The sequence below is a fragment of the Haemaphysalis longicornis genome, unplaced genomic scaffold, assembly GCF_048455015.1.
Source record: "Haemaphysalis longicornis isolate Haplotype H1 unplaced genomic scaffold, Haemaphysalis longicornis Haplotype H1 scaffold_12, whole genome shotgun sequence".
Classification (NCBI taxonomy): domain Eukaryota; kingdom Metazoa; phylum Arthropoda; class Arachnida; order Ixodida; family Ixodidae; genus Haemaphysalis; species Haemaphysalis longicornis.
The window spans coordinates 69,648,359-69,659,141 of record NW_027526225.1 but is presented as its reverse complement, the minus strand read 5'-3'; the positions used below and the strand labels follow the sequence as shown (position 1 = coordinate 69,659,141).

General features: G+C 46.2%; 1 long non-coding RNA gene across 3 annotated transcripts in view; it reads left to right on the top strand.

Annotated features, from left to right (window-relative positions):
• Positions 1-2,522: 2,522 nt before the first annotated feature.
• Positions 2,523-10,783, top strand: part of LOC144162011 (uncharacterized) — a 141,716-nt gene continuing 133,455 nt past the window's right edge. For all 3 annotated transcript variants that reach the window (XR_013320564.1, XR_013320565.1, XR_013320566.1), the window contains exon 1: positions 2,523-2,642. This is a non-coding gene — a long non-coding RNA (uncharacterized LOC144162011). The remainder of the gene's footprint in view (positions 2,643-10,783) is intronic.

The window sequence follows — 10,783 nt, the reverse complement described above, 5'->3', positions numbered from 1 at the left end:
GTTGTAACACTCGGGCAGAAAGACGCACATATGGACAAAACAGCAGAATGCCGGCTGCCTGTCCCATGACTTCCCAAATATTACGAACGGCCTTGGAAATGTTTGAAGTTTTTAGTGCTGTTAGAAGTCCTGGACAATTCTTACCCACTGTGTCGCATTAACGACAGGCAGCAATATCTAGTCATAACGTTTTTCAACACAATATCTGACACTCGTTGGTGCACCGTTGACTTATGCCCCTTATTTGCTCATCCATATCCACTCAGATTTCACCGTAACCTTTCCAGAGCCTGACTCAGGTTCCCGACACTCGTTTAGATTGCCCAGTGTGCAGCAACTTTTGGGGGAAACGCTATCGAAACTGTTTCATTAAATAACTTCATGCAAGCACATATCACTGCAGGGGGAAAGCCTTACGCCCAATCCGACCATTAGCTTTCCTTTCACGCCTTATTTACATTCAACGCAACCATGCTTTCCTTTCGCGCCTTATTTACATTCAACGCAACCATGGGGAGATCAAATTCCTTCTGAAGGGGACCCTCTACTTCTAAGAGGAGCCTTACACATTCTGTTGGGGCATCTTCACCTAATCTTTACCGCTGAACAGGATCTTGTTCCCACGAGAATAGGAGATTAATTATAATGCTGGACTGAAACTTGATTTGCATGGAAGTAGGCATACAAAGCAGATGTCTGACCTGCTTGATCTAGACAAGCCCAACAGTCTTTGGAAACCTGTGATGGAAATTCAGCGGCGCCTAGGTTTATACTCCGTCAGCCCCGGAGTATTATCAAGACGCCTTTCAGCTCTGGCTTCACTGCTCCTGGAATATCTCCCAGCCAATAGAATTAGTCCGGTATTTCAACCTCCTAAATAAATGGCAAGCTGACCGAGAAACCCAGGCTTACTTTGCGCTCCGTGTGACTGCTGAAAAATAGCCTGTTTAAAGGCGATCATCTTTATTGGGATACTTAAACACAAAAATGTCTGTTCCTATCTCTCTCTCTGTCTGTCTGTCTGTCCGTCTGTCTGTCTGTCTGTCTGTCTGTCTGTCTGTCTGTCTGTCTGTCTGTCTGTCTGTCTGTCTGTCTGTCTGTCTGTCTGTCCGTCCGTCTGTCTGTCTGTCTGTCTGTCTGTCTGTCTGTCTGTCTGTCTGTCTGTCTGTCTGTCTGTCTGTCTGTCTGTCGCTAGGTCTGTTCCTTGACGAGCCAACTGACCTAACGATAAAATAATTCTGAATCTACATGTCTAAGTAGGCAAAACTTTCCGAACCTCCAAATGGGTACTCGTATTTTATACTTTTAAACAATGTTTGAATCATAGGCATACTTGAGACAATACATCAAATTGTAACTGGTACTAGGCTGTGTTCTTTTTATTGAAAGTGTAGGTGCACTTGATATATTTTGACAAAAAATACGCATTACAAACTATAGTCCTAAGAGAGTCAAGCAGTGCTCTCGCCTTGGCTTTCACTTCGTGAGGGAATTTCAATGTCAATAGTCACGTATGTTTCTAATAGATGGTGTACGGGCAGTACAAAGCGGGGAAATTGAATTCACTTTAGGAAGACTCTGACAGTTAATCCTGGGAGGAGCGAGACGCGGGGTGAAGAGCGTGAGAGGTAGGTGGCGTAGTGGAGAGAGGCATGAACTAGTTAGAAGGCTATCATCTTTCAGCAATATTTACAGCAAACTGAGCAGGTAACCTGCTAACTTTTAACAACGAGCTAAATGGGTGCGCTTCAGTGGTATGAAGGTGTTGCAGAACATTACAAAAATCACCCATTCTGACACGCCGTCCCCGTATTTTTTTTTTTTTTGTTGCGGTGGATGTCCCTGTTTTTCACAGAATAGCCGCTGCCAGCAGGTACAAGTGCTGGAAGAGGACAACAGGTTCTTTACCCCATTTTAGCTTCGAATAAACAACGTGATCTGAGCGTCCAAGTTTGCACTGTAAAGTTTCTGGATCCAAGCCTGTGTAGTACCAATATTTAAAAAAAATACAATAAAGGAAAGCATGTTTTTTGTTTTTGTTTACTCCTGTCATTTGCTACCCTAGTGTCCACTAGGGAGGGACCGATGATACAGCCTTATGGTTTTTAGCGCACCGGGTAACATTAGGACATCTAGGAGCCTACAAAAATGAATTCTGAAATCATAATTGCTGTTTAAATGGGTTTCGGAGTTGAAAGGTCAGCTGTAAGCTTATCTGAGAAACGGCTATTGACTGCTGTTATTCCACAAAGGTTTATTGAAATAAGAGGGTATAATAACATTTGAGCATCGTTCATAGTTTTATGGTTGCAATCTTCTAACTCCCTTTGAATTTTACAACACGAAGGCAAATTTATCGCCAAAAACTTCACAAAAATTGCCTTTGCGTACAACGTATGAGTCATATCTCTCAGCAAGCAGCATAATGTATCAATCAATTAGTGCTCACTCTCAGGCCCCTGTCATGATCAGCACCTTATAAAAGGAATTTATTCTTCAATCACTCCACGCGTGCTCCCGAGTGTGACAGCGTTAACATGTTCGCAAAATTAGGTACACTTGTTTTTCTATTCGGAATATTGCAAGGAGTGGACTCCTTTTTTGGGCAACCTAGATGCATTCCCCGCGTAAACCTAAGACAGGTATGTTTTTATTGGTTTAATTTTTTTTACATAAAAAATTTCAGTACGTGTTGTTTTCGAAACGTGTTATTATGTTTGTCGCTTCAGAGTGTATATGTATATAACACGTCTTAACAGTGCATTTAAATAATTTTATAATGTGATGTTGTTACAAAGAATCAGGAACTCTGCCATTAACAGGGGTGACACGTGTTTGAGGAAGAGCAAAGATCTTTTTAGTATTCCAGCCAAACCTCTTCAAGTCCCGTTCGAAATTCCTGAAACAAAAACACAATAAGAAAATTTGATTTACTTTTGTGATTGCAGGGCTGTACAAGGTTGTTGGCTCCATGGATATCGGAACATCCCATGAGTGCACAAATTCTGCGGAGGTATCTTCTCCAGTGGCTAGCAAAATATCATATATGGGTACGCAGAATGCTAGAAGTACGTGTTAGCGATAGTTTGAGTGCCAGACGGTTTTCTTCGGTTTGTACGAGAACTTATCGCGACAAATATATTTATTTATGTCGACTACAGACCACAATGCCGTCGATGGCGGACGTCAAGGTAGAAGTGAAAGAACAATGTCATATTACTAGAAAACAAACTTTACACTGCATCTCAGTTTCCAAGGACGTCATTGGGTTAACGGGTTCCATCTATAGTGCGCGGAAAAATAACATCAGAAGCCGTCTCGTCTCGCAAAATATGGCTTTACTACATTGCTTAATATTAAGTGCAAGTCTGTTAATAAACCGGAGAAGGAGGATACGGAGGCTGGACCTTCGTTTCTCAAGACAAGAAATGTTAGAATTAGTTGTGACTTCGGGGAGCCTGTTCGCAAAAAACGTAGAATAAAGAAACGTTTTAACCTCGCCTTGAATCGTTCGATAGTGCTTATGACCTGCTCGGGTAGGACGTTGCACACGAAGCCGGTAATTCATTCAAAACAATAAAAAAACCAACAAATACAAACAAAAACCAGTTAAGCATTTTAATGAATGACGCCCCAAAACACAGCAAAAAAAGTACATATAAAAAGCGGTTATCTTTTCTAAGCATAAATAAATGTGTGGCTAAAGTTTTATAGATATTGTGAAAAATGTAAACCTTTCATAGGAGTAACAAATTTGTATGAAAGGTCACTCAAGGTAGATGTGTAACTGCTACGGAATCCCTGCGACACTTTGGTGGTGCAGGCTCCCCTCTCTTCCCTATCTAACACTCAGCGCGACGGAATCTTTCTCAGGAGCACCATGTACTCCCGTGCATACTAAGCTGCGCGCAAACGTGCAGCGTGCCGGGCCGGTCAATTTTTTCATCCTTATCCCTGACCCGCGACCTATTTGACTTCGCATCGAGAACCGGCATTTCCGGTTGTTTCATACCGGTCGATCAGGCGAAAGCTTTCGACAGAATGGAGCACCGGTACATGCTCGGTGTCTTAGGTCTCTACGGTTTCCCGTCGGAGTATATATCTTGCCTTCGGCTAGCTTACTCGAACGTGACCGCCCGGCTGCTTGTCAATTTCCGCCTCAGTGAGCGCTTCACAGTTACGCGCGGGATCAGGCAGGGTTGTCCCTGGTCCCCCTCGCTCTTTGCCCTATGCCTGGACCCCCTTCTGCGTCGCGTGGCAGCGTGTCCTTCCATCCGCGGCTTCCCGCTGCCCGGTCAAGGTCAGATTAAGGTCTCTGCATATCCGGACGATGTGCCCCTTTTCTCCGGGATGAGGACAGCTACCGAGCGTTTACACGGCTTTTTTTTGGAGTATGGTGAGCTGTCTGGATCCCGGCTGAATAAGGGCAAAAGCAGAGCGCTACGATTTGGGTCGCTTGCCAGTGACCTTGCTGGAGACGTACAGTGGGTGAGGAAAGTCCGGGTGCTAGGTGTAGTCTTGCATGGCTCTGGAGAAGTTGCTCGTGAGACGTGGAAGGGTTTGTTAGACACGGATGACAAACGTATAAACGAAGCGTCGACTTTCAAGCTGCCTCTCTCTGAGAGGAGCTATATCATTAAGTCGTGCGTGTCAGCGGCGTTCTTTTACGTGGCGAGGGTAGCTCGACCACCTCGTGATATAACTCGTCGGCTGGCCACAAAATTCGAGTCATTTTTCTGGGCTAGCAAGACCGAGTCAGTTGCGCGCGCTTTGCTGCGTCTGCCCCGCAGCATGGGGGGTTTTAGCTTGCCATGCCTGAACACGATGTCAAGTGTTCTAGCGTTACGCGGTGTGTGGGAACTAGTAGATGATGATGAGTACCCGGGGCAGGCTCTGCATGCTTCGCTACTTCTTGGGTACTGCTCGCTTGTTGTTTTATGATGAGCCCATTACCGGACCTACAGCCGTGCAGCCGCCAGCTTTCTATAGGTACGTTGCTAAAACACTTAGAGGCTTTCAGTCGGCCAACCCAGATTTGGAGATTAGAGCCTCATCTGCGACTGATATATGCGAGAAATTGGCTATTGGGCAACTGAATGATCGGCAAAGAGAGAAGTCTCGCGGGGCCCGCTGGCAACAGTTAACGTCAGCGGTGCTTCCTGCAGACGTTCGTGATTTCGGGTGGCTGCGGGGCTGGAGGGCCCTGCCGACGTGTGACCGCCTTGCAGCATTTGGTGTGGTTCGCTCTGCCCGGTGCCCGCAATGCGGACGCACTGAGAGGCTATAGCATGCTCTTTTTGAGTGTCGTGTGGCCGCCACATTCTGGGTTTTACTCAGCAGAATGTTTGAGCTTAGGCTGGGAGCCCACACGAAATCGAAAGACCCATTTGTCAGCTTTCTGCTGTGTGTGGGTGCCTTTGTTGTGTGGCGCCAGCGAGGTGTAGCCGCCTTGCAGGCACGACCACAGCGTGGCATGTATCCCCTGTTGTGGCGTGTTCGAAAAACGGCCATAGAGCATCTGCCGCATGAGCTGGTGGCGCTGGGTGAAGAATCTTTTCTCGTGCGTTGGTCTACTCGCTTCATCAAGGTTGCCAATAACGCCGTGCAATGGTGTGTCGTGCCTTATTAATGAGGTGAAACTTGCGTGCTGAAAGGAGTTGTATGTGTGAGGCCAAGGCGCAGTTTAGGCAGCCTGGCTGCGCATGCATCTCTGTACGGACATAGAACGGATGTGTGTGAACTGCTGTGGTTTTTATGTTCACTCCCACGCGTGAACTATGGTGTCTGAGTCTCGTGCCTCAGACATTATTGTAAAGGACCTTCGGTGCGGTGTACTAGTTGTTTTGGGAACTTCCGTGATCTTCCCTTCCTTTTCCTCTGTGGCACATTACGTAAATCCTGTGCTCTGTCGACCCGTGTAGTAGCTAACTACAGCGGGTCCTAGCTGTAACCTGTGTTTAATAAATTATCTTTATTTGCGTATTCAAGGTGAGGGTACTGGCGACCCTGTGGACACCAAGTCCCTATAGATTAGCTGTGACCAACCATGGTAATATGTTTAGAAATGGGGGTTAGAATCTTCCCACTCTCGGAGCTCTGGTAGAGCTCCGGCCGATGGGCTCCCTGTCTGTCGATTAGGCCGGCGTCATTAATAGCTCTGTCCGTCCTTACTTCCCGAAACAGAGAACCTGTTTCATGCACACTATCTGTGACCGATTTACGTTTGCGCAATATTCGCATCGGGAGCCCTCCACTTCGGCGTGCCTCATCGCCTGCGTCGCGTCGGCGCGTGAAACCCTAGAATCAATCAATCAATCAATAAATCAGTTCTTGGTATCTTTTCTGTAGATGGCAGGAGCACTGGTAGTTGGACTGTCTTGTGTTATAGGAAGTTCGCTACGAATGTATCCGGTGAGGATCTCACTCAAACAATTCGAGCTCAACAGCTTTGAAGCAAATAAATTGACGTTGACATAATTATTGATTGTAAAGTGGCTGTGAATCGGGGAGTAATGGAAAACGTTCATTCGTTTGTCGCTTATTAGTAATATCACCTGCTTTTTTCGGCGTAGGTGCTACAAGGCTTTTAGGACCCTACAGTGTGTGTTTTCGAGTCCCAAGTGGCTGAGGCGTGTCGCTAGAGTGCCAGGCTCCGTTTGAAGTTTTTCGGACGGTAGAGGTAGAGCCTGCTCCTGCTTACAATTCAATGTATGTTTAGTTAAGCAACTGATTGTTCGGAGAGTCCCGCAATGCAGCTCCTTTGCAGTTTTGGTATGGGTAGTTTTGAAATCATAGGCCGTCGCGCCGTATGTGAGAGTACCCACAGTAACGGCCTTGCCCATAGTCATGGTTGCTTTCCGATGCACCCCCCAGTATATATGATGGTGTCGTCAGATGAAGTGTGGTATACTATTTCCTTTCTCTTTTTATATTATGACAAAAGAAATAAGCGCAGCTGGCGCTAGTGGATGAAAGCTACTGAAACAGAAGAAATAGCGGCTCCTCTTTCTTCGTCGCAGTCCCGGCTCTTTCACCTCACATTGATTTGCGGAACGTCTTCACCAGAAGCTTTCCCATCTCTTGCCAAAGTGGACCGCGTCAGAATGCACTAGAACCCGTGGTAAACGGCTTCGCCAACTTGGCGCCTGCAGTGGAAACTCATCGTGGGTGCTTCTCACGGCTGAAGGCGCAAACGCACGTGAACTGGCGAGGAGAGCAGCACGCGAAAGATTACGCCACAAATAGAATCGCATAGAAGCTGGTTTCGTAATCGTGAGACCTATGTGATAATCCCATCACAGGAAGCATTTTTTCCTGGTTCGTCTCTCTTTGTTTCATGTGGCGGGATTTTATAATTGTTTTCTGTTGTGTTTAATTTGCGGGGATAAAGAAACTAGCTTGCGCTTTTCTATCGTTCGTTTGCAATCTCCCACCGTCATGTGCGCGCTTGTTTTCTCACGCTGTAAAAACAAGACCTATGAAGGCGAGAAGTAATGGTTTTTGTATGCTATAGACGCGTAAATTCACTGGGAGGTTTATTTATTTTTGCGCTTCAAAATAACCCATTTCGCTCCAATACTTGCGGGAATTTCTATCTGACCTTTTTACTGGTAGTTGTTGGGTCTGCGTGGCGACAGAATCTTTTTGTTTCTTACTGGCTGCACATGTTACTGTTTCGCGCAACTGCTTACGTAACACACGGACGTTTTGTGCGTCCGAGTGATGCAGTTGCGGTTCCACGGCCTAAAGATCTCGGTTTTGATTCGCGAGACCTCCCTAACATCTTACACGAAAATGGTTTAAGCCGGGATGAAACCAAGATTTGGGTGACGTCATATTCATAACGGAAATGACTTCGCCAGAATAAGTTATATTGACGCTGGGGAACCCCGATTTGAGCCGACGAACTCTCTCGCCTCTCGCCGCAATTGGAGGTAAAAAGGTCTCTGCCAACTGGGCTATGAACTCAGCCGTAAACAGCTGTACGAACGCGCCTTATATTTTTCCCTATCACTTTTAGATGCAAAGCATCCGTTGCTCGGGGCTATGTCCGGCGTCCGTCCGTTGACCGCACCTCTCCCCCAACACTATAAAAAAAGAAATAGCTGCGCCCGGTTTCGATCCCACGACACTCTGGCCGCAACGGGAAGTACGCGGCGCTCTTCCCACTGCGCTGCAAAACCGAGATAGGAGCAAGTGCTACGAACGCGCCTTATGTCCTTCACTCATTCAAACTACGTCAAGAAGCTGATGATACAACGAAGGCACGCAAAGCTGAACGTCAATACAAACGACGAACTGAAAAGTTTAGAGGAGGATGTTAGCGTCTCTTGCTCGGGGGGATGTCCCGCGTCCGTGCCCCGTCCGCAGAACCTCTGAAGATGATTGTGGCAGGATGCCCCTAGGGACTGGCCAATCAAAGAATTCATCACACGATAGCTTCGCGTTCAACCACCGTCGTCATCTTCCCGTACGGGAACCGCTGAAGAAGAAGAAGGAGAAGAACACAAAGCTGCGAGGACGAGGGCGTGTATGTTGCTCTCAGGCTGTGCACCAACATCAACATCCTTTACCTCACCAACGCTGACGGAGACTACCGATTCTCCCACAGAGACGACAACATCCACAAGAACATGATGGACGAGTTTCGGCGCCTCGAGCACCACCGCCTACTCACAGTAACACAACAGTACTTGCGCGCCTTTGCCACCGGTGTGGACCCGGACGTGGAATTCCCTCTGATGCTACTAAACACCAGATCACTCAACATAACAGCAACACGCCAGCTGCGCGATAAGCGCGCATGCGCGTATCCTCTCTCTTCTCCTCCTCTCCACTCAATCTGCTCTATATATTAAACCCGGTCCACGCGCCGCTTCCTCAGTTGCCGCTTCGGTTGAGACACGCTGCACCGTCCGATGAGCTGAATGAACGCCAACAGTTCTGCTTTGCATCACCACATAGTTCCCTACGGGGAGATGGTGGAATTTTTTTATTCAGGTGGTGCTGCTGCTTGTGGTGCTGGTGATGCTGGTAAACAGACAGTAAGTCCATCCGCCGGAGCTTGACCTGGGCTCCGACGGCCACCGTATGTGGTTTCTGGGCTTCGCCTTACAACTCGTAGCAACGGTAAATTACAGATGAGTATCGGGGTTCGGCGTCCGCGCTGTCGCCAATACCGTCACCAAGATTACTCATGGTGCACTATGCGGGGGATTGCAGTCTAGCTGTTTGAACAGGTTTGCGATATATAATACCGAGGTATTTGCTGCACCATTGTGCATATTGTAACAGAAAACTGTTGGCGATATTATCAGGACTACATTCTTTTTGGGGCAAAAGTTCAGAAGAAGGTTAAGAATACCTGCGTCACTTACAACTAATGGTTTATTTATTTATTTATTTTCGATGCTGCCAGTCTCATACGAGACCGATGCAGAGGGCATCAGTTCTTGCATACAGAATACACCGTTTACCGTTTCACATTTTTACAGAGGCATATTTGTCAGACAACGTCTAAGAGGATACAGAGGCTGGAGGCAGAAATGCCTTAATCGGCCTCGAGGCCTTTACCAAAATAAATGGTACATTATGCAAAATGGTGTTAAGTACATACAAGCACAGAACATTGGGTACATACTTACAGACGGCATATAAGACAGCTCTACTTATCAAGTAGACAATACAACACCAGTTGCAAGCAAACACAAGAGCACCGGCAATAATGCACCACAAAAAACATACACTTTGGTAACGTAAAACCAGTTCTTCCAACCGGAAAAATAAATTCGTTTACGAACAAGTATACGGGAACATTTATACACCAAAAATTACCGCCTGGAAAACGGTAATACGGTTCATCAAATGAGAAAAAGATAAGAAACTGGGAAATTATTTACAGAACATGTCCTCGATTTTTGAGGTGAACTCTGACAATGATGGTATACTGGTAATCGAGGAATCTAAACTATTCATGTGACAGGGTAAAAATGAATGCTTGAAGCAAACGTTCTTAAAACAGTATTCCGTAAAGGTGTGCGAGTGTTTTTGTCTTAGTTCCCTGGATTCTGCTAGGGAGATGTATTTTGATGCATCGATGGGTAGGCGCTGATGAAGCACGTTGTGTATAAATTTTAATCGTGCCAGTTTTGCTCTTGTTGCCAGCGTAGGAAGGCCACGAGATTCTAAAAGATTAGTTGGCGAGTCGTTGCGTTAATACTTATTGTAGATAAACCTTTGTGGATAAACCTTTGTTGATAAACCTGTGGACAAACCTTCCTTTGTACCCGTTCTAACTTTGCCGTATGAGTTGCAGATTGAGGAAACCAAACCGTGTTGGCGTACTCTAAAATTGGACGGACGAATGTTATGTGGGTTAAGAGCCTAGTTTCGTGTCGGGGCAAGTGGTATACGCCTTCTTAAGAAAAACAGCTTACACAAAGCCGCTGCTGTAACGTTGTTTATGTGTGCTTCCCATCTCAGATCGCAAGTTAATGTGACACCGAGATGTTTCTGCCGCGTAACTTCCTGTAATGGTGTGCTGTTTATTGTGTAAGTAAATGTAGAGGGTACCTTTTTTCTGGTCACCGTCATGCAGACTGTTTTTGTTAAGTTTATTGACATTTGGCATTCTTAACACCAGTGAGCAATTTTGTTAAGTTTATCGACATTTGCCATTCTTCACACCAGTGAGAAATCTTTTCCAATGAAATATTTAGTGCCTTGTGGCCATCGCTGTCTCTAATCTCCATGTAAATAATGCAGTCGTCCGCGAAAAGCTTAA